This window comes from Ambystoma mexicanum, chromosome 2q (assembly GCF_040938575.1).
Source record: "Ambystoma mexicanum isolate Mex_15411 chromosome 2q, UKY_AmexF1_1, whole genome shotgun sequence".
Lineage (NCBI taxonomy): Eukaryota > Metazoa > Chordata > Amphibia > Caudata > Ambystomatidae > Ambystoma > Ambystoma mexicanum.
Genome location: NC_090924.1, coordinates 287,483,316 through 287,502,595, shown reverse-complemented (window position 1 = coordinate 287,502,595; position 19,280 = coordinate 287,483,316).

The window sequence follows — 19,280 nt, the reverse complement described above, 5'->3', positions numbered from 1 at the left end:
ACATCTACGGCCTGAATCGGTTCAGGTCGGGTTTTCACCACTAAAGGTAGATTGAGGGAATGGGCTAAAGCAATGTCTATGTAATTCCCTGTGGCACCAGAGTCAATGATGATCGTGACTGCGTGAGAGATACCCGCAGAAGGACAAAGAGTGGCCTGTACAAAGATGGGCTGGATACGAGCGAAAGCAGGAGTGGCACCCGAGATGAAGACTGGAAACTCGACCTGTTCTCCGGATCTAAGGTCGAGCTGTCCGAAAAACCTGGGACTTCTTGGGACGTCGAGGGCATTCCTTAACATAATGTCCTGTGGTGCCGCAATAAAAACATGCATTATCCACCCTCCTACGTTCTCTCTCAGATGTCGTGATAGGACTACGTAAACCTCCCACTTGCATAGGTTCCTCAGTGCTGGAGGCTGGAGTACTGACAGCTGTAGGATGAGAGAAACCCAACTCAGCCCTGCGCTCTGAGCGACGTGCATCTACCTGTAGGGCAAGATCCACTAGTTCTTGATAGTGAGTGGGTACAGTAGGGATCACGGCCAAGGCATCTTTCATTGGATTATTCAACCCTCTATAGAATATGACCGCCCGCTTGCTTTCTGGCCATGATGTTTCGGCGACCCATTGGTTGAAGTGGGTAATGTAGTCTATCAAGGTCCCTCTCCCCTGGGTTAGTTCTAACAACTCCAAATCCCTATATTGTGCCTTGTGTCGAGTGTCGAAGACTCGGGACATCTCGGTAACTAACAAATCAAAATCATAGAGAACCGGACTATTGTTCTCCAGTAAAGGATTAGCCCAAGCGGCAGCCGTTCCAGCCAGATGGGAAAGGGTAAAGGCCGCTTTAGCAGTGGAATTAGGGAAGGCCAGAGGTCTACACAGGAAGTGTAACTTGCACTGATTGATGAAGGTCCTGAACTTCTTGGGGTCGCCTTGATAACGTTCAGGAGCGGCCAAGGGAGAAGGGGCTGGAAGGACCACTGGGGTTGGAGCTGGGGTATTTGCCAATGGAGGAGGTGTAGCTGGAGTGGGAGCATCCCCAAATTCAGAGTCTGCAGGTAGGGAATGCTGGACACTCTGTATGGAATCTAGCCTTTGGTGAATCACTGTGTTTGCGGCGGCCATATCTGCCCTTAATACTGTAATTGCCTGAACTAAAGCAGCTATGGGTTCTTCCGTGGACCCCTGCATTATCCAACACGACTAAACGGCTTCTCAGTCTGTTCTGACTTGAGTGTCGTGTAGACCGTTGAGACCTCCGTCCCCAAGTGACGCACAGGGGAACCAAAAGAAACCCGCTGTGCGACCTTTGGAGCCACAGGCGGGAGATGTTACTTCCCGGATCCACAGAACCTCTGGAACACCGATGCTGCTGCAGAAAGAACGAGGTTAAGTACCAGGCAAATACAATATAACACAGTAATCAAAGGATCTGAGTAATCTTACCTATCCGGTGATTGGAAAGCCCAGGAAACCTAGTGAAGGAGGTTCGAGACTCAGATGAGAGGCGGTCCCCAGAACAATAGGGAACGGAGTCAGGTGTGGATACAGGAGAGTCCACCTGTAGAGCTGAAGACGTAGTTTGAGTTCCCAAAGGGCAATGGCGTAGAAGTCCAACAAAGTACCAAGGGATGATCCGAAGACAGGTGAGGGACGGGTCGAGGTTCAGCAATGGTTAAACAGTTCCAAGCAAAGGTACAAAAGGGTAATCCGAAGAAGTCCAGGTGAAATATCCAAGATCAAGGTAAACCAACAGAGCATATCAAACGTAGCGCCAAACAGAGTCGAAGACAGCTGAGAAGCGATGAGTGCTCCGTGCATTAAGCTTTATATACTGTGCGCTTCTGAGTCATGTGACGTCCACCAAGGTCACGTGGGGAATGCCGCTCTGAATCACGTGAGCAAATGAATGATCTATGCGGAGGTGTTCCGCCGCCCCTTCTGCTGTATGTTCTCCATGGCAGCTGCCAATGCAGGAAGGGCTGCAACCGGGCACGTACATTGTACCTGGTACAGATCTTTCGGTCCTTTGGGGCAACCATCTCACGTCGTGAGTCTCGGAACCTGGAGGGAGTAGTGTGGGAACCCGAGGTAGGTGTTGTGGAGATGTTAGCAGTGTTCTGGTGTGCAGAGGAAAGTCTAACAATCGTAGGATTTTCTCTATGTTGCCTCCTTGTGGTGGCATGCTGATTTTATCAATCCCAAAAGAATGTTATATTGTCCTTTGGCTCTCCTTGATGTTGCTGTTGGAAATGGTAGACTAATGGAAATTTGATATCTTCATTTTTGATTGTTCTCAGGTGTTCCTGAATTCTCATTTTGAATTGTCTAATAGTACTTCCCACATATAATTTGAGGCATATACATTGGATAGCATATATAACATTTGCTGTATTGTAACTCATGGATTGCTTCATTTTTCTTTTTGCTGCATTTGGCAAAATAATATCTTGTTTGTCATTGATTGAGTTGGGACATGCTTTATATTTGCCACATTTAAAACTGCCTACCAGTGGTATATTGTTCCATATTTGTGAAAGACCTGTTTCTTTCCTTTTTTGCATGGAGTGTGAATGGCTTAGAAGATCATTAAGGTTGACTGCTTTCTAAAAGGTGAGGCATGTTGTATCGTCTAGAAATCCTGAGATAGCTTCATCTGATTTTAGAATGTGCCAATTTTTAGATAGTATTGATCTTATAAGTTTGCTATTTGAACTCTATGTAGTTATGAATCTTAATGTATCTGAATTAGTTGTGGTTGTAGACTTTTGTTTGCAGGTGAGCAGTTCTGCTCTTGTCCTCATTTTAGTTTTATGGTAGATGTTTTGAAGATGGTGATTATACCCTCTTGCTTTGAATTTGTTAATTGAGTCTTTGACATGTTTTTCGTATTCTTCATTTTCTGTACAGTTTCTCTTGATACGCAGCATTTCTCCATATGGGATCTTTTGAATTACATTGGCTGGATGATTGCTTCTTGCATGGAGAATTGTGTTGCTTGCAGATGGTTTGAGAAATGAGGCTGTGTGTATTGTGTCATTTTTTTAATATAAAGTTCCAGGACTAGAAAGTGAATTGATAAATTGTAAGTTGTAATCATTGTTCAAATATTCGTAATATTCTTGCAATTCTTCAGTGTGTCCTTTGCAGATGATCAACACATCATCTATATAATGGCCCCAGTTGATTATACAGTTGTTTGTGGTGAAAGTGGCGTGTTACCAAGTGTACTCTAGTTCCTCATGTAAAGGTTTGCGCATCTGTACAGAGGTCCATTACAGATGAATATATTGTTATTGAGTGTGAAGTCCAGCATTTCTAATAACATTCTGTTTTGCTGTTGGAAAGAGACAGATTCAGTTTCAAAATGTAACTGGTAGTCTCAAAGCCTTTCTTATGAAGGATGCTGGTGTAGAGTGAAGATACATTTAGCGTGACCAGCATAATGTTTTCCTCCCAGGTTACCAATTCCAACTGTTGTATCACATGTTTTGTGGCTCTTACATATGATGCAAGTTCTTTTGTTTATATAAGTGGAATGAGTGGTTGCAGATGTTTATCAATGTATTGTGATATTGGTTCTGTGACCAAGCATATACTGTTGATTACTGGTCTACATGATGGAAATTTATTAAATGGTTTATACATTTTTGGAATAAGGTAGATTGAACCTAATATCGGATGTGGATTATACATGTAGTCATGTTCGTCTTCAGTGAATAGACCTTTTTCCAACCAGTATGAGGTTATAGTTTTCCAGTTGTCCATTAATTTGATTCAAAGGTTAGCAAATAATTTTCATAGCAGTTCGGTTGGTTTAGATGTTCAATAGCTGATTTTAGGTACTCTTCTGTTTGCATCGAAACTATGGTGCCTCCATTATCCGCCTTCTTAATTTTTATTGCAGAATTTCTGCTCAGTCTTTTCTTTCAATGATAGATTATGGTGAATCTTGGGATTTATGCCTGAGAGGTAATTCCTTCTTAAGTCTTGCAAGGTTACTTTGTAGCAAGTGTCTATCACGTTGTCTGACTCTAGGTGGGGAGTGAATTTGGACTTGGGTTTTAACATTGTTTCTTCTGACACGTCAGTGATGATATTGAGATTTTCAGACAAGGATTGTATTGTATATAGTTCATTTTCCTCTTCAATGTTAAGCAGGTTGGCCGTACCCTAAACATGTGTCACAGTTAGTTCTGAACGAATGTATGTGGTTTTAGTGTGTCTAGATGGGTGGTTATTTGAGAAATACATTTTGAGCTGGAGACATCTGCAGAATTTGAGCAAGTCTACATTCCTGGTGAAGTAATTTGATGGTCCTGTGGGGCTAAAGGAAAGTCCCTTGTTCAGGGCTGATTGGAGGTGAGGTGCAAGTTCCAGATATGTTAGATTGATCATTAGGTTTTCTTGTTCCACCTGACATTTTCTGATCCCGTTTGCAAGCCTTGCTTCAATATGTATTTCTAAAAGTTAATTTCCAAATGCCTAGAATGCTCTGCAAGTCTTTGGACTTGTGCAGACTCGATCGATGACAAAGAAGAAGGACGATAAAGCAATGAGTATTTAATGCAGATATTATATTGAACTGGAATTCAATGAACACTCCTTATAGATCATTTAGCGTAGATATTGTAAGTTGCGATGGTCGGTGTAAATGGTCACGGTGTGTCTTGCTCCAAGCAAGTGATGTCTCCATTCTTGCAGTGCGCATTTTATTGCCAACAATTCTTTAACTGTAATGGTATAGTTCAATTCGGCAGCCGAGAATTTCTTAGACCAAAAGGCTACTGGATGCAGCTCTTGGGTAACAGGATCTTGCTGAGACAAAACAGCTCCCATGGCTACATTTGATGCATCTGTCTCCACTACAAATGGAAGATCAGGTCTAGGATGTTGGAGAACTGTCGCAGCAGTGAATCGCTCCTTTAGTTTTTCAAATGCTTCATTCGCTTCCTTAGTCCATTCAAATTTTCTGTTTTTCCTAAGCAATACGGTGATAGAATGAACCAAGCGAGAAAAATCAGAAACAAATCGCCGATAAAAATTGGCAAATCCAAGAAAACTCTGAATTCCTTTAACTGAAGTGGGAGCAGGCCACGAGATAATGGCATCCACTTTCCTGTTGTCCATTTTGATTCCTTGTGCAGACAGAATGAAACCCAAAAATTCCACTTCCGGAACATGGAAGTAACATTTCTCTAATTTAACATACAGAGAATTATCCTTCAACGTTTGTAGCACAGATGTTACATGTTTCACATGATCTGAAATGTTTGCAGAGAAAATGAGAATGTCATCGACGTAAACAACCACGCAGATGTCCAACAGTTCTCTGAAGATGTCATTCATAAAGGACTGAAAGGCAGCTGGAGCGTTGCAAAGCCCAAAGGGCATGACTTGATATTCGAAGAGTCCGAACCGCGTTCGAAAAGGCGGTCTTCCACTCCTCACCCTCCTTAATGCGGACAAGATGATAGGTCCCTCTCATATCAAGCTTAGTGAATACTCTTGCCTGTTTCACCTGGTCCAACAAGGTTGAAATAAGGGGGAGGGGCTACCGGTTCTTCACTGTAATTTGGTTCAAGGCTCTATAGTCAATACATGTTCTCAAGTCACCTTCTTTCTTGGGCACAAAAAAGAGAGGTGAAGCAACCGGAGACTTAGATGGCCTGATAAATCCATTGGCCAAGTACTGATCCAGGTATGACTTTAGGTGTAGATTTTCCTTTTCAGTGAGGGCATAGATTCTACTACAAGGAAGCTGTGCTCCTGGAATGAGATCAATTTGGCAGTCATACGGTCGGTGCGGAGGTAATATTTCTGCTTGTTTTTCTTCTTGAAATATATCTTGGAATCCTTGATATTCTTTAGGCAATGAACCAATCAAACCGAGAGTGGATGGGGTAGTAGCACTTGGCTGTCTAATTATTTCCGAAACGTCTGCTGAAAAACACTCCTTAAAACAATTAGAAGAAAAGGTTAAGGTTCTGGAACACCAATCAATCGCAGGGTTATGTCTTTCCAGCCAGGGCATCCCTAAAATAATTTGAAATTGTGGGGCTCGAATAAGGTCAAAAGATATCCTCTCCTTGTGTCCTTCCTGACAAAGCATTGTGAGCAGGTTGGTGCACTGTGTAACTGGACCTGACACCAAAGGAGTGCCATCGACACCGGAAACATTCTCGGCCTCCAACTTGTCCCTTAGAGAGAGTCCCAAAGTGCTTGCCACTTGCTGATCCATGTAATTCCCAATTGCCCCACAGTCAATGTATGCCGTTAAGGCATGCCGGTCTGTGGGAGTTTCTGGATGAAAAAGGATTATGGAAACACGAAGTGTGAGGTCGCTGCAACCTTTTCCATGCTTGACAAGCGGACCTCTAAACTTGTCGGGCACTGGAGTTTTCCGTCGTCTGTTCTTTTTTATCTTGATTAACTCCTCCCAATGGTTTCTGAGCCGGTTTCACTGGGCATTCCTTCAAGAAGTGACCAGCCTTGCCACAATACAAAAACAACTGCATCTGTCGCCTCTTGTCTCGTTCGGCCTGGGATATCGGACCTCGAATTCCACCAAGTTGCATAGGTTCTGGACGAGCATCCCCTCCTGGCTTCCCCACTGGTTCCCTGGCACGAACCACAAAAGGCCGATAGTCTTGACGTGCTCGATCTAATCTTCTGTCCTGAAGACGATGATCTAGTTGGATAGTTAAGTCTATGAAGTCTGCAATTCCTTCAGGCGGGTTCACAACTTGGGCCAGGACATCTTTAAACTCACTGCGGAGACCACGATAAAACAACGTTGTTCTCTTCTCCGTGGGCCAATTAGTTTCAGCCACCAACCTATTAAAGGTAGCGACATAAGCAAGTAGCTCTTGATTACCCTGCTTTAGCGACAGCAATTCATTATCCAAGGCCTGTCCTTGCGTGTGATGAGCAAACCATTTTTTTTTAGTTTTTGTTGAAACTCTGCGAAGTTTTGTAACACAGGATCATCCTTATTTACCAGGGGAATGGACCAATCCGCAGCACACCCACCCAAGTAAGATAACACAAAAGCTACCTTAGATTGGTCATTGGGAAAGACTCCGGGTCGACACAAAAAATGTAATCTGCACTGATTAAGGAACACTGCAAACTTTTTTGGGTCACCTGTAAAAAGTTCCAGAGGTGCCAAAGGAATATTTCCAGGAAGAACCACGTGTACAGGAACTGGGAGCGATGCAGAGGAGGATGCCGGGGCACTGCCTTGGGGTAATGGCACCTGTCCCGCTCGATTCTGTACCAATTGACGAGCTAGTTCTTCAGTTTGTTCCCTATTTATTCCTAGCTCTCTTCTTAGGACACTGGTTTCAGACCGGGCTGCGAGGACCTCAGCCTTCAATTCTCCCAATAATTGGGTGAGCTGATCTACCTCAGGGGATCCCATGATGTCCATGCAGGGTATTTTTCTGCACGGCTTCGCGTTCTGTAACGCTTACCTTATGACTCTGCAGGGACACCACTCCTTTTTATATGACTCTCTTCTTAGGGTGCGTTGGACTCTACTTTCCTCATGTGTAACTAAGCTCCTTCCTGAACTAGGAATCTAAGAAGAAAACACGGTACACTAGTTAGGATAATCTTTCAATTTTAACATGGGGATGATTCTAATTTCCTCCCTCAAATAACCTGGCTACTGTACCTTAGTATGGTATTTGGTTAGCTCTCCATCCTGCGTCAGTGCAGGGGCGCTAGTTCTGAAGACAGGTGATGGAAGGGAAAAACCTCACTGAGTGGTTAGGATTAATGGAACTCAGGAAGGTTTTAATGTTTTTCTGTGGCGCTAAAAAGGAAATGCCCAAAGGAAAAATAACCTGTTTGTCTTGCAATGGTTTGAAGAAAGAAGTCCTAAATACTAGGAACTATTAGGCATTTAGTTCAAGGGTTAAATAGTTCTTGTACCAAATAAAGGAGGCGCTACAGAGCGTATGCAACCCAAGAGTAAGTAACTTGTAACATAAGTTAAACACTACAGGATAGAAGGTGCGTTCCTGTGTATTCCTAATCATAGCCAACTGGAAGCTAGACACATGTCTATCGTATGAGTTTTTCGATTAAAACATGTGCGCAAGATGTAGTGGGCGTTGCTCATGAACACAGCAATTCCACTCACAATGTGTGTGAATAAGCAAAACACAACCAATTATGCTTCGGCAACCTTTCACAAAACAACGTATCACTGAGGAGAGAAGTAACGTGTACTTACTCCAACTAACTCCTTAACAACAACATGAATCACAAAACTTTTCCTCAGAGTTCACTTCATAGAAAAAACTCGCTAAGCAAATGTGGAGAAAGGAACCAGGGACAAGGACCTATTCACTCTTACCTCACACGGAACAGAAAACCTCGGCACCTAATGAGATTTTATATTTACATACTGAGGAAACGGAGCTGCGAAACAACACCAGAGTGTGAAAGAATATACTTGTGGTGACTGAAGAAGTTAAGGGTACATCAGTTATAGGTTCTTGAGGGAAAAATTACTGACAAGGAGGGAGAGAGGAAATGGCTACGGGCGGGAGATAAACAAGGAGGGAATTCAATTAAACATAGAGAAGGGCTGGAAACTAAGAACTATCTAAGGCAAGGGAATCTGTGGAATTTCTGTGACAGAAGCTCCGAACCGCGGTAAGCGTCGCTAAAATTCTCGACGCGAAGCACGGAACGAAAAGAGGGAGGGGCTTAAGTATGAGAGAGAGTACAGCCACTAGACTGCACATTAGTTACAGGGATTACACAGGGCGGCCATGTTGAAATACAATGATGTGGACAAACCAAATAGTCAACAGGTGCTATTTACTATTGACTCTTGAATTCACCTTGTAGATCCTGGATACTTTGGAAAACCTCTTTGGGAAAAAACCAGGGATCCTGACACTCACTGTGTTTGGTTTCAATGTTTTCATAATTGCCTCAGCTCTCACTTCATGCAAAACCAATTGACCTATTTATAACACATCTTCTTGACAGTATTGTCACTCCTCCTTGTCTACTTTACATGCATTGTCTGCTAGAATAGTCATCAACTGAACAGAATCCTGTCTGCACTCATCATCTGTGGTGCTACAAATCAAGATGTCATCTATGCATTGTATCACTGTGGTTTTGAGATCAATATTGCCTACATCCTTATGTAGGACTCTGTTAAGAATTGATGGGGACTCACAGTACCTTTGAGGCAAAAGAGTATATTTTAGTCTGTTTTGGCAAAACGTAAATGAAGTCAAATCATGTGAGTCCTTGTGCAACGGGATTGAGAAAAAAGCATTTTTCAAATCAATCACCGTAAAATATCTAGTTTCCACTGTGAAACTGCACAATATCGTCACTGGATTAGGAACTAGAGGAAACTTTGCATCTACAATCTGGTTAATCAGTCTCATTTCTTGTATGAATTTCCACAACCATCCTTTAGATTTTGTTGATGGGATACACTTCCGTATTACACAATAATTCTGTAGGCACCAGAATTCCCTGATTCATCAGTGCCAAAATAGTCAATATTATACCCTCATTAGTTTATAGAGACATGGGGTACTGTTTTGCTCGAGGTAAAATCGCTCCTGGCTTAAACATTATCTTAACCTCTCCTATCCCCTTCAATAAACCTAAATCATAAGGGCCTATAGTCCATAAGGCACTTGGCACCTTTTCAAGGCTTTCCTGAAAAAAATGCTGGTCTTTGCCGCATTATCGCCATTCGCTGTGAAACTTCCCTTTTCTCCATTCTTATCCAGTATGTAATGCTCATGGATAACACCACTTGATCATCTGTTCGGTCCTCCATGAACATATCATCATCGGTTATGTCAGTCAATCTATACCCTTCCACAAGAACTATCACTGTTCTCCATGGTCTACCTTCATCGTCTACTCCTTCAAGCAATGCCCTTTCCCTTCGTACTATGGCTGCTTCCAATTCTATAGGAAAAGTCTGTCCACCCTCCTCGTCCATAGGTATTTGTGGTCTGAACACAAACTCATCAGGTATTCACACATTCTTTCCCACCAAGCCAGGTAACTATGTCAGTAAAATTCCCACTCCATATAGAGAAATCTCTGGATCTACCGCAATGCCCTGCAGAACCACTTGCCTGTGAACCCCACTATAAACTCTACCACATTTAAATAGCAACTTCCTGGAATAAGGCACACTATCCCTTGATCAGTAAATTAAATCATCATATTAAGTTTCATCATTAAATCTTTTCCCAAAATATTAACTGGTGTATGTCGTGAATATAATAAGGGAGAGGACATGTCACATTCTCTTATGGAGACTGGTAGTTTATCAGTAAAGGGAACTTGCCTTGTAGCTTCAGAGAACCCTTCAGCATTCATGGCAATACCTGATAATTGTCATGACCCACAGAACGCGCCCCTTCTGGACTTCCTGGTCCTTATCGCGACGGGGCTTGTATTCATTGTTTCTTCCAACATGTCCGTATCACATGACACGCCTCGCACCAGCCTTCACGGCAGACGTTGTACGTCCCATAAATGTGCAACGCCCCCGCGGCCCCACGCGTCTCAATGCCATTGCGAAGTAGGGACCAGACGTGTGCTCCGTAGCACGCGGTATTGTATCCTTTGCTTCTTCCAGCTTACCCCATCCTAATCCCTTTCCTTCCTTTCTTGGTTGCTGGACTCGTGTGCTTGTTGCGCACCCTGTTACTTTCCCGGACTCCTAGATCCCTGCATCCCGGAACCTTGAATGCACGCTGGAGTCGAAAGAGACTCGTGCAGCTTTATTCAAGACTCGATCAGTTCGCAAGAAGGCATCGACCAAGAAATCCAGCAAAGATCGAACTCAGGTGAGAAGGGGGGAACACCTTGACAATAATGGATATGTCCCCTCTCGTATACACAAACAAGTTGCTCCAGTGTCTACAAGAAACGAAAATGATTTGCCTCCTATCATCACATCGTCTTTTGGTTCTTCTTGAGGGTAGGTGTCACTGATAATACTGAACACATCAAGTCACCCTGTGAGCTGTCCTATTGTGGAAACAAGCTCATTCCAGTCCCTGTCAAAGGATGTTCTCCCACCACATTGACACCTCCTATTCTGGGGATCAATACTTGCCCTGTGTTTGTATACTGCTGTGTCGGCATAGGGGCATATGGCAGATTCATTTGTGCTTGTCCCTGCTGTGGTACCTGCTGTACTCACTGCACTTGTGTCTGATAAGGGGTGTGACCCTGGGCAAAACACTCTCTAGTTTGCGTGCTGTATGGTGGAGGATAAGCTGTCCCCGCTCTTGAGAACTGTCCATTTTGTACCTTCCATTGGCTCCCACATACGAGCGCAATGTGTCCTGTCATTACACAATTGCAACATACTAGTGGAACTCTCCTATTAGTCCCTCCTTGATTATATCCTTCTTGAGCATTTTGGTTATCATTCTGTGTACCTTGAAATCCACCCTGATAATTTTGAAATCTGCCTCCTCTTCCTCTGCAACCCATACCTCTGCCTCATGGCATGAACCCATATCCACCTTGATCCAGCAGGCCCATTGTTTCCTGCATTCCCAATCATTCTCCGCTTGTCAATACTGCCCTTCTATGGCAAACTTTGAATAAAAATTCTGAACTAACTTAGCGTCCTCTACTTTCCTATTCTCATCTTTCTTCTTATTCTTTTCTTGTAATAACCGACAATGGTATACTATCATCAGCTGTATCTCAGCCCATGGCTTCCCTTCCATCCCTACTTGTTTTATCATCTGCCTCTGTACTGGCTCAGGCAATCCCTGACATAAAATGTGGTAAAATAATTCCACTGTCTTTTCCCACAGCTTGCGGGTTTGAAGCTGTCATTTCTCTTGAATATCTTGAATATAAACAATAGGATCTTCATATTCCTTCATGTTACGTGTCATAATTGCAACCATATTTGATGTGTCAGTATACTGCACCCTGAGTGCCCTCCAAACATCGGCTCTACAATTATTAATCAGTTCTCCATCATGTGCTGTGTTTTGTGCAGTCACACTTGAATATCCCTTCTCTCCTCCATATGTCATCAGCTCTCTCCAAGAATGGCTGCCAGGAGACTTTTTATGTCCCCTATGGGCAGCGTATTTCCTCCTATCATTTTTTGTCAAACTTGGGAGCTTGCATCTTAAGTTATATTTGTCCATCTGTGGCCATGGAATACATTGTGGTCTTGCTCCCCCTTTTTCTAATAAGGTAAACTGCATAAACCCTGTCCCATAGTCAGATCCCACTATTAGTCCATCAATGGCAGGGATGATGGTCCCTGCCTGTCTCCTTGTGGGTAATGACCTTAACCTGCTCACATATGGTGGCAATGCTCCCTTCTCACTATTTGATCATCCCCGGGGATGCTCAGGATTTGCTGTAGGATCTGTGTTCTATATTTGGGTTTTTCCAGATCTGACCATCTCACTTCCTTATCCATTTGCAGATTCTCTTCAGGGGCGCATTTGCTCTCCTTCTGCCCCAAAAGGGGACTGTCTTTCCTCGTCCGACATCTCTAGTCCCCAACTAGTGTGACTATCATCCCCTTATCCAGATTATTTCTACTTAAGGATAATGCTCGATGTTCGTCACTGAACAGGCTTCTTTCCTCACTTTGTGATTGAGGTACTGGGGATCGATCATCATTCCCTTGAGTTTCATACTCGTTATTTCATCTTAACTGTTGATAGACCTTATCGATCCTTTCTCCAATGCTTTCTGCATCAAATCTTTCTTTGTCTAACGCCACTCTAGAAGCTGCTGGTATTACTTCCTTTATCGGAAGAATCTCTTCCACTCTATCCCACCGTATTTCTGTGCTCAGCCTCATTTGTTCTTTACGAATGAGACTGGCGTCGAGACCTTGTTGTCTACTTTTTCATTCTATTTCTTCATCTATTTCTCTTCACTTTCTTGTGTCCCTTCTAATTCATTCTTACTCTAGCCTCCGTTCGTCACCTTTCCTTACTCCTTCACTTTTTTCCTCTTCTTCCCTTTGTCTCTGTAATCTTTTGTCCTTTAATCTTTATGCTTCTTCCTCCTCGCTCTTTCTTTCCTGTCTATCACTTTCTTCTATTGTTCTCTGTCTATTGTCGTACCTTCTTTGTTCTTCTGCCCATTCTTCTTTCTTCTCTTACTCCTACTGTAAGCGGGGGGGGGGTCATATTTTGGAGTACTACACCCCGTTCAATTCCTTTAGAGGATACACCTGTACTTCTTGCATGGCAACACTGTTTGCTTCAGGTAAGGTAATGGGAGCTGAGGTCTCAACGCCTTCCTCCTTTTACTGGTTTCAGAATCCGCTCCTCAGGTAGCAAATCTTCTCTTTCCTCTTGGTACATTTTCCAGAGCTCTACATCGCTAATCTTTTCACTAATTTCTTCTCCGTGTACGCAGCGTGAAAATATGTGGTCATGTGTTGTAATACCACTATTGACAATGGCGATGGCCACGGCATGAACATTTTATCTGCCGTGCCTTTTACCCATTCCGCCCTATAATGTTTGAGCTTGGGCATATGCTTTGGCAGTGTTTTGCATAGGAGCATGAGAGGAGTATCTCCCATAATGACAAGTCTTACTTGACTGTCAATACTTACAGGGTTGTTAAATAAACCTTATACCTTGGCTTAAATCACCACTTTTCAATGTTTTAAAACAACAAATCTGAGCAGGCACCACAAATTGCTGCTCAATCCTTTTATTTCAACACCCTGTCATATACTTTTACTCAGTGTTTCTATTCTTTCGATTGGTACCAATCGCTTTACTATACTTAATCACTATAACTCCTCAACTTCTTTCACAATTCTATTGCTCTTCAATAATCAACACACAACATTCAGACTAGTCGACATTACACATTATGAACATTGTGATCACTTTTTTTTCTGCTTCTACTCTTTTACCCTATAAAGGGTTTGAAAGATCACCTGATGTAATCCTGATTGTGTGTTTTATTTTATATGTCTGCTCTACTCCCACTGGAGTTTGAGATGCCTCCTTCTAACTCCCTTGAGCCAGGGTTTCTAGGTTCTACCTTTTCTCTTTACAATATTTCCTGTTACTCCAACATTATTACAATCCCATCCCCTTATTTGTCATTCCCCTTAGTCTACTCCCATTCATTAATCGATTTGAGGCCTTCGGTATCACTCCTCCTCCAATCCGACCACTTTACTTTCCATCTGCAGAGCGCATGTGGAAACCGGGCAGAGATTTCATCAAAGGGGCACCTGCCCACCATCTCAGTTCTTCTTGCAAGTTTATTCCTATCAGCCGCTCTCCATAGGAAACCCTGCGATCTTCCAGTTAATGGCGAAGGATGCCCGATCGTCCTAAACACTGGTGACAAACTAGTTTGGATCGTTAAACCATCTGCACCGCTACCACGTGAGCTTAGGGCCCTTAAGGAGCATGCATGCAATGGATGGGTCCACAGAGTAATTCTAAGTCCAAATAACTGAACTGACTCAGGAAGATGGCAAGAATACTGTTTTATTAACAATTATCAAAAACAGGGAGTTACAATGAACATCAACGGGCATTCACTCAATTTTCTCTCAGCGATCTTTTCACAAAAACACATTTATATACCAAAAATATGTCAGAGGTGATTTCATACTACGTGGTGAATAATGAAAAACCTACTAGGGATTGTGAAAGCCTTAAGGGGAACATCTAAGTATGCATTGCATAGGAACTAGGATTCTGAATGGCTGCCCACTGTCAGGTGGACAATATATGCCTAAGTACACAGTTTTCAATTGGTCTTCAAACTATAAGGTCATTCATTATACAGACCTCTACAATTGGTTGTCACTCTTGTGCCATGTCTGAAACATTTGGTTCACTTAGCAGAATGTAACCCAAGACCCAGGTGCAAGGAGGTGGGCCTAACTCTATCTCCCCACCCAATTAGCCCAACATCTCTCATCAACCAAGCCTTCTGCCATGATGATTGTTCTTGAACTTGGCCTTGCAAGGTATCCTTGTCTCTGGGAATACATATGAGTGCAGGCACTCACTATGGCTTTTCTAGGACTCCAGGTTCGACTCTTTTAGCTTATACATTTCTGATCTAGTATATGGTGGATACAGTACTAACAATCTTTATAAAATAGTTGCTGACCTTAAGAATATAGCCAAGTATCATGCAGTCTCTCTTCTCTATCACTTCTCGTATACTCAGGAACATCAATAGCATCCCTGCCTACCATGAGGAACATGGACCTTGCAGCTGCCTCTTATATATGTTCAGAAACAGCCACTCCACTTAGTAGGCACTCACACATGTCTCAAACCTGCTCACATGTGATTAACACTGCAAGTTGTATTCAATACATGTGCTCGTGTAGTGTGGGGCACAAGGGACAAATACATATGACGGCATGCACGGAAGAATATATTAAGTTAATATATATTTATTCATATAAAAATAAGTAATTGGGAACAGGAGGGAGCCAATGTTGATGCCGCCAGTTCAGCTGCTATACATTGTCTTCGTTCAAGCAGCATTCTACATTCCTTCACACAAACCAAGCAGCATGACGCAGTCTGTGATGAGGCTGCCCCGCGAGGGAGAATGACTGACAGCGTCATGCTGCGTGAGTTGAACAAGTGTGTTGTACCTGACAGACATCCTCTTCCCAATATCCAAGAACTCATCTCTACTATTGGTCCATCAAGATTCTTCTCCATGCTGGATTTAACGTCAGCGTACCATCAGGTGAAATTGCACAAGGAGTCAAAATGACTTACAGCACTCATTACACCAGATGGTATGTACCAGTATAAGAGGATGCCTTTCGGCCTGGTATCGGCTGCATCAGTCTTTCAAAAAATAATGCATAGACTTTTTGATGGAGAACCAGCAAAATTATGCTTCCAAGACGACATCCTGATATATGCAGATAATCATTTCTTTTTGTTTCCTTGTTGTCGACGCATGCGCGTCTTATTGCTGTCACGTCAATAGGGAAGTGAATATATTTAAAGAGGCACTAACGTTTCTGCCTATACTTCGCCACGGCACAGCACTGTCGTTATATTTAAAGACGCAGGCACATCATTCTTAGCCCACTTCAATAGATTCACCCATACAACTGAAGGCATGTTTCTGCATCATGTTATGGATACATATGCTTCGTGCTGTATGCAAGTCCATATGTAATGGCCATTTGATGAATTGTCAAGGAGTGTAAATGCCATTATATCCATATCCTTCATATCAAGCAGGAGTTCATTATATTGTATTTCTTTTGTGAATTCTCAATAATTCTGTTGTGGTACAACACAATTCACGCTAGCATTGTGGGTCTGGGGGCTGTTGTCACTCAGGAAGCTGAGGGCAAGGAAGCATTGATTGCATTTGCCTCGAGATTACTCAAAGGAGCTGAAAGATCATACGCGGCCATAGATGTATAGAAGGAAAACAGCTGCTTGTTCCTCCTGAAGCATGCAACAGTTGGTGAATTGACTTTGTTTAACATTAACATTAGCATAAAGGAGGGGAGATGTGTAATATATTCATCTTTGTTGTGGACACCTTTAATATATCTCCACGTGTCCATAACAAAGATGTCACTCTCCCTCGCGGGGCAGCCTCATCACAGACTGCGTCATGCTGCTTGGTTCGTGTGAAGGAATGTAGAATGCTGCTATACGTTGTCTTCATTCAGGCAGCATTCTACATTCCTTCACATGAACCAAGCAGCATGACGCAGTCTGTGATGAGGCTGCCCCACGAGGGAGAGTGACATCTTTGTTATGGACACGTGGGGATATATTAAAGGTGTCCACAACAAAGATGAATATATTACAGCTCACTGACCTCCCATGTGCATTTGACACATACAACAAACCTACCCTCCCCATCTCTCCAACTTGTAATGTTGCCTGCAATCACATGTCACATGTCAGAAGAAGATACTCAAGTAGTATTAACAACACAAAGGTAATGCGATTTTCTCAATGTTTTTCCAAGTCTTTCATAATCCTCAATCCATCTCAGATTCACATACTTTCAAGTTGTTCAACACTTCTCTCAGGCTATACACTATTATATGGAGTTCTCATCAACCCTCTCAGGCTCCCAACATCTTTTCAGGATTTGCATATTGCTTGTTAGGTTGTAGGCAGTTAATAAAACGTCTCCGCTTTTCTCCTGTTCTCTAGGCATCTTTCAGGCTCCCCACCACCCTTTTCACAAACGAGATACTTTTGAAAACTTCTCAGGGGCCCTCTCACTTTTTAGGGGTCTTTCATAATTCTCTGTGCCCCTCTTAGACATTAGGCATTTTATCATGCTTCTTAAAACCACTCCCATGCTGCGTGTTTTCTGTAAATATTGCAATCCCCTTATCAGGATCCGGGTATCTTTTTAAGTTTAAGCATCCCCCTCACTCTATTTCTATGTTCTAAAATGTTATCTCACATTCTAGGCATCTTTCAGAATTCTCATTGTCCCTCTCACACTTTAGGTGTTAGGTCAAAGTGCCACTCTCAGGCTGTAGGCCCTTTAATACTCCTCACCGGGTGTAGGAGTCGTACTAAGTTCTCAGTAGCTTCTTCTAGTGTCATCCTTTGCACCTGACAGCCTGCTAATAGAAGACAAATGCTGTCTCTATCAGTCTTTCAGTATAACAGTTTGAAACTTCCTATTCCAGCATCACACAATAACTCACTGCCTGCCAGGAATCTTGTTCTTCTTATAAACCTCTTTTAAACTCTAATTATTAGGGAGATTATCTTGTGAATTCTTTTGATTATGGGTCTTTAGTAGTGCCTTGTGTTCTCATGGTGCTCTGCTTTTTGACTCTTGTCATCTAACATGTAAAGGTCAAGTGAAATATACAAGGTCATCCATATTGGATTTTTTCACTTATTCTCTATACTGAAGAAGTTGCCCCATGGCGCTCCCATGCCATGGAACAAAACTGTCAATGAAACTCCTATTTAAAAGTAGGTGTCTTTTGTTTCAGGATTATGGCCTCTTAATCACAGAAAGATTGAGGCTTCCTTCAGCTTCTCCTATCTCTTAAATTCTTTTGACACTCAAAATCTGGCCTCCTCACATCTCCAATTGCCTTTTTGCCATTTGCCACTGGATAGCTGTTAAAGACCTGATTCTTAAACAGAGGTACTCGATTTCCCAGCATCAAGCAACTGATCTCTGATAATGTTTCCCATATCCCTTTACACTAATCTACTCAACCAATCCCCATTCATTTTTTTGCCACTACCTCAGTGTCTCCTGAACTTAAACAAGATTCAGCTTCACCTTATCTACCACTCCAACAAAGTCCTGATTTCACCTCTTGGCTTTAACAGGCTTGACACTGCTCCTGTTTCCTTATCAATTGTCCTGAGCAAATATATTGCCCCAAATGCAAAATCACTTGATTTTTGGATAGTTTTGCTGAACACAACTTCCATGGGAGTTCAGTCAAAATATTTCAGTTGAGTTTGGCTAACCTGTCATAAATAAGGCATGCACGGCTATAGGGCCGGATCAGTCTTTTGGCCAGACATAGGGACATAAGGTTCTTAGAGCAGTTGAGGAAGAGGCAGAACATTGATATAGCCTGTAGTTGAAGAACAGTCAGTACATACCTATTGTTTGCCCTCCAAAACAAACAAACCTTCCAATGGCCTGCTTTGTGCGTGTGCTCCATTTCTTTTTTGTGGCATTAATCCATTTTGACAGACAGCAGAAAGAGAACGGTACAATGCTCTGACATTCATTTAATATCAACAGTGCTCTGATGCCTTGCAACACCTTTGACATGTTTTACACGCTTTTTGCAAAACTGTGCCCTTCTCTTTGACTTGGGGCAGCATTTTTCGCATATCGCAACCATCTCAGTGGAACTGGCGTTGAACCATTCTGTTAACCCCTGCATGCACCAGTCAAACAAGCCAACTTGCTGAAATAGGCGTTGCAGATTGATCACAAGTCCTCACACTTCCTCACTCTGAATACTGATAAAACTGAACTCCTTTTCTTTCCTGCTATCACTGTTCCTCCTCCCTTCCCTCCCCCTTCATTCTCTTACCCCCCCACCCAGCTCTCCTTCTCTCCCCATTCCCGCAACCTTGGTCTCCATCTTGACCCTCACCTCTCTCTATCTCACCACATTTTTCTCACTGCTAAATCCTGTCACTTTCACCACTATAACATTTGTAAAATTCGACACCTCCTTACCTTTCACGCCACTAAACTTTTAATTACTTCCCTCCTCTTCTCCAGAC